This window comes from Taudactylus pleione, unplaced genomic scaffold, assembly GCF_031769625.1.
Source record: "Taudactylus pleione unplaced genomic scaffold, aTauple2 ptg000188l, whole genome shotgun sequence".
Taxonomy (NCBI): Eukaryota; Metazoa; Chordata; class Amphibia; order Anura; family Myobatrachidae; genus Taudactylus; species Taudactylus pleione.
This window is the reverse complement of record NW_028284590.1, coordinates 5,570,654-5,576,514: the sequence shown is the minus strand read 5'-3', so window position 1 is coordinate 5,576,514 and position 5,861 is coordinate 5,570,654.

Genomic DNA, 5,861 nt, shown 5'->3' with positions numbered 1-5,861 from the left:
TTGTTTTGACTTCAGATGCCCTGACTTAAACCCTTTATGCCCTTGAGCACCGGCTTTAGTAGATGACGTTGAAGGACTAGTATCATCCTCATGACTGGTGGCAACAGCTGCAGTGCTAGTATTTGGTTGCTGCTCTTGCTCTTCTCTTAACTGATCATCGTGATCCATATCGATAAACAACACTAGTGACAGTAAAAAAAAAAATTGTCACTAATGACAACTCACAGTGCGCTAAGTCTCACAGTTTGCAGCACCGACAGCACACCCCATTTGTATAAAAAAAAGTTTTTTTTTAAACTTTTTGCATAAATGACAGTCACGGCGCTTATATTTATGTGAACGCAGTGGGGTACAGCACACACAAGTTGTAAAAATTATTATTTTTTACTTTTTCCACAAATGACAACTTACACTGCGAAGTCAGAGCGCTTATATTTTTGTGAATGCAGTGGGGTACAGCACATACAAGTTGTCCAAAAAAAATGTATTTACACTTTTTTGCAAATGACAAGACACACTGTGGAGTTACAGCGCTTATATTTAACTGAACGCAGTAGGGTACAGCTAGACAGTGACTAAAAAATCCCAGTATGCACCAAGGGTTAATGCTGCCCTATATGGAGCTCTGGGCTGCAATTTAATGAATGTATGCACTATGCAGTGACTAAAAGCACCAGTGTGCTGTGCACCAAGGGTTAATGCTCAGCAGCACCAGTGTAACACACTTAGACAATAGATGCAACTTCCTGCACTATAAAATTAATAAACAATGCTTTGCTAACTGCTTATCTACTTGTATCTAGCTCAGCCAATATTAATAGTCACTAGAGCCTGACTCAGCACTGCAGCACAGACCATCAGCACACTGCTCTCCGGCAGTCCTGGTCGATTTGGCCAAATTCGTGATAAAGGTGCGAATTTGCAAATCAGGAATTTACTAATGGTCAAATCGCATGGATATAACATGTCAAACACGATTTCGCAAAACAAATCACATCAAATCAACGTTGAAATAAACATCATCGGGCAGCACAGACGGTGTAATGGTTAGCGTTACTGCCTCACAGCTCTGAGTTTGTGGGTTAAATTCCAGCCACGGCCCTGTGTGGAGTTTGTATATTCTCCCTATGTTTGCGTGGGTGTCCTCCGGGTTCTCTGGTTTACTCCCACACTCCAAAAATATAAGAGTAGGTTAATTGGTTCCCTACAAAAATTAACCCTAGTGTGTATATGTGTGTGGGCATGTGGTAGGGACAGTGCCAGATTAAGGTCCACAAGGGCCTGGAGCTGAAATTTATGAAGGGCCTATTGTGTGCCTGCGCAGGGGGTGTGATCAGCAAAGCAGGGGTCTGGCTACTGTTGTGGGGGGTTTGGTCTACACAGGGGGTGTGGTCTGTGCAGTGAGGTGTGGCTAGCACCATTGAGGGCATAGCTATGCCTACCATCGACCACCTCAATCTCTAATTTTTTAATAAAGTAATATAAATAATTACATATTATTAACATTAATATTTAATCACAATACTAACACACTCATTTATTCTATCTATACAGTGGGCCTGATTCAGCATAGATCGCACAGCTGCGTTCGCACGCACCCACTAGCTGCGAAAATATGCTAATGAATGTAATCGCACGGCAACCGTAGCACAATTCCAAGATGCCCATCACTGTATAAAGGCTGCCCACTTCCCATGACATGCATCCGCAAGTCAGCGAAAACATCTGTAACATCGGAACCATTCGCACAGTTGTGGCTGTTCTGACCCTACCTCACAAAGTGCTAAACTTCCTGTCGCCATCTAGACCTCTGCCAGCGTATGCAATCGCAGGGGCTTAATTATGCACGCCCCTGTAATGGCGTTCAAATGCACAGCCACGCCTGCGTTTCGCCGACCACCCCCCGTCTCCACCCCCAAATGGTCACTTCATGTCAATCACTCTGTGAAAACTCTGTGTGCTTACTGCGATCGCTTCACAATCGCTGCGGCCGGTTCACGCACTGCGATGCATACGTATGCGCACATTGCAAACATCGGCCGGCTGCGTGCGAACGCAGCCCTGCGATCCATGCTGAATCAAGCCCAGTGTTTGAACTAGCAGTGACAGTATGTGAGTCCCACGGACCCATAATGTATACAATTTGAGGCCCTACCTCATGGAAGATTGGATGGCCCTGACTGGGAGTTAAGACATCTGTGATTACATTTCTGTCATACCCCTTTCAGACATACTGAGATTCCCGGGAATTTGGCCTGCCTCTGCCTATATAGATGCTCAGCGCTGCCGCTCACCACCCCCCGCACCGGTGGCTGTGGCGCTGTAGACATCGACCATCAGCTGGTACTGTAGGTTTGTTAAACTTTCACAGGGGTATTCAATATGGGAGCAAAAACATCGTTTTTGCGTTAATATCGGAGGTTTGACGTCATTATCGCAGGTTTTACTTTTACACCGACTTATCGCGGTTTTGAAAAGTCTTTGATAAAAAACGGGGATAACTTTTCACCATTGAATAGGTGTTGAAAAAAAGTGCAGAATTGGGGTTTAGGGGTGCAGGCTTAAAACAAATAGCCTGCACCCCTGGGAATGACATTTAAAAAAGAACTGTGTCAAAAAAAGTTTTAAAAAAAATTAGGGACACACCAAAAAATTAATTAAAAAATTGGGGTGAAAAAAAATAAAAAATGGGAAAAAATTGTTAAACAATAGGGAAATAGGTTCAGGGCTATTCTGCAAGTATGCGGCAGGTGTTTTGAAGAATAGAATTATAGCGGCAGGTGCACAAATGCAGAATTTTTTAAAATTTAGGGACTTAAAAATATGCTAGTACCCATTTTCATGTACCCCAAATTTGAAGGGACCACTTAAAAAAACGAAAAAAATAACCTAAGTGCTCTTCTGTAACACTTCTTCAATGTCGGGAAAAAAACACCTGCTGCGGCTATTTAAATCCCCGACTTTCAATTAAAGGCTAAAACGGGGGTACCCATAGTGTTCCCCCGTGTTTTTACAACTTTAGGGGGGTCTTACAATTTTTTTAAGGAAAAATTCGTAACTTTAAGCAAATCCAACTTCGGAGTTTCCCGTTTTCGTTAATTTTATATTGAATACGGGGATAAGCGGGAGCGCGCCCGATACTTTAACGCAGGTAAAAACTCCGATATGAAACTTTAACTTCGACAGTGAAGTTAACGTTTCATATTGAATACCCCTCTTTGCCTGTTTGTGCAACTGAAAGTTTAACAAACCTACAGCACCAGCTGATGTCCAGGTAACTGGGGTGATGCTGGACAAAGCAAATGAACAGATGTCAGTGGTGCCGGCCACATCAGAAGCTGAAGATGTGACACACTTATGGAAGTGAAAGAAGTCCAGGATAAGCAAAGAACTTAATCTATGTTAATTTACAAAGACACACAGTTGGTACGAGTCTTTGATATTATTGGTGCGGGAAATCTGGATTTTGAGCACGAGTGGAGTGCTTTTTCACTGAATATTTCTTCACTATTTCTAGTGTGTTTCAGCATTATATATTTATTTATTATCAGCTACACTATGTTTCTTTCCTTTTTATGTTTACTTTGAGATACACCCCATGAGGTTCGTAATGTGAGGATACCTCAGGAACTACCCCAAAGGATCCTGTGGACGGAACTACCCCAAAGGATCCTGTGGACAAAAAATCTTCTATGAACATTGTCAATTGACTGGTACGCCGAAGGCGCCTGTCGTCCACAACTATATATATATATATAATATATATACACACACACACATCAAACCCTGATGTGTGTATATATATATATATATATATATATGTTTGTGTGTATATATATATATATATATATATATACACATATACTCTTTATATTTTTTTTTTTTTTCTTATATAGTAGATTAAAAATTGTGTAAGGCTGTCACGTCTCCTCAATGTGTGAGTCCAGACGGGTACCAAGGCAAGGGAGATGGGATAGCCTTAGGAGAGGACCATCAGGCGGGGCTTTGGATGGCACCCGCTGTCAGTGGGGTGGGCTGTAGCAGGAAAACAAAAATCCTGTCTACAGCAAATTCGGTGGGCCTATTTTGAATAGGAGGCCTGGAGCTGTAGCTCCACCCGTCACATTGTTAATCCGGCCCTGGGTAGGGAATATAGATTGTAAACTCCACTGGTGCAGGGGCTGATGTGAATGGCTAAAACATTCTCGGTAAAGCGCTGCAGAGTATGTGTGCTATATTAATAACTGGTAATAAATAAACTGGTAATCAGTTGTCCAATTAATATTGGTCCCAATGCAAATCATGAATTTACTAAGAAATGTGACGAGACTCGCACCTCAATGCACTAAATGAATGCGCTTGTTTTAAAAATCATGTTGACATGTGAAAATCATTTTAATTAACCCCAACTAAATCGGGATGCTTATAAAAGCTACAAAGTCAGCTGCAGCGCTCTCTTTCTGCTGACAAGCATGGCTGAGGCAGGATACTCAGTGCACAGGTGCTTATTTCATGTGTGGTCTGCACCAGCTGACTGAGAGGGCCCAGGAGAGATTCTGACCAATCAGATTAGGTTTGCGATTTTCTTTGATTTGACAAGTAAATTTAGGGGGTGCGAGTTCCGTCGTATTACATATTTGCAATTTCAGATGGGAATACCGTTGAGAAACACACCCTAATTCATAGGCAAACACAGGGGGGGTTTCCGTCTGCCTGGAAACCCCCCTCCCCAGCCCACCCCATGACCACAATAGAAATAGTAATTTAATTTTACTAGTGCTGCATGTTCTTCACAGTATCACAAATGAAATAATTAGCACCACCTGTGGATCGTTTAACATGTATCAGTCGGTAATAAACAACCTGTGCACCAACTAGGAGATCTGGAAAACATTCACTGTTAGGGATGTGCTGCTATACAGCCAAATATGTACATATATGTCTAGGGCAGTGCTAGATTATTCTGCTACTCCTCCAGACTCCCGGACCTGCTCTAATGCTCTGGAATGGTGCCTACATCTAAAATAAAAACATTCAGCTCAGGCAGGATGGCCCTACTGCCGCATCTGATGGCTTTCTGTGATCACTGGTCCTCTATATGTTGGATTTATGACAAAATATACTTTGTATGACGCATATTAAAGCTGGTTAAATGCTAATTCTGCCCTCTTCATGGACTGGCCACACTCACTCTAAAATCAAGCATTTGGGAACCCCCCTCTAGAAATCCTGCGTTTGCCACTTCTAATTAACTGATCTCGCACACGCCATAACACTAGTTACACCATCGAATGACAAAACGACAGCAAACATGATGCTTGGGAAATGTGCATTTTGCCGCTAAAACCGTTCCAGCGATGAGGTGTGAGAATGGATCCCGTCCCAACACGATTCTTAGTAAATTCTCTCCCCCCCTGAGTGGAACTGTGATGTAGTTCAACAGCAGCTGGAAGGCAGTTTATTGCCCCCCCTTGCTCTAGACTGCATTATTGTTTGTTTTTTGTTGTTGTTAAATGATTGCTTTGCTGTACAAGTACTGATTTAAATAACACACCCATGCCACCAGGAGTCCACAGTCCCACATAGTACACAGGGCACAATGCACAGAGGTACACAGTGACATACAGTAGCGCACCTTACACTCGTCTCTGCTGATTGGCTGATTGGTAATGCGTCACTCCGGCAGCGCTCCTGTCATTGGTCACAGCTGGCTCGGCTCATGTCAGCATAGTATGATGCAGAATCGTGCGGCGCGGTGCACTGTGGGAATTGCAGTCCTTTACTGCCTCTTGCATGCGAAGCAGAGATCTAAGAAAACTACAAGTCCCGGAAGCCTCTGTTTCTGGAGGCTATACCTCTTC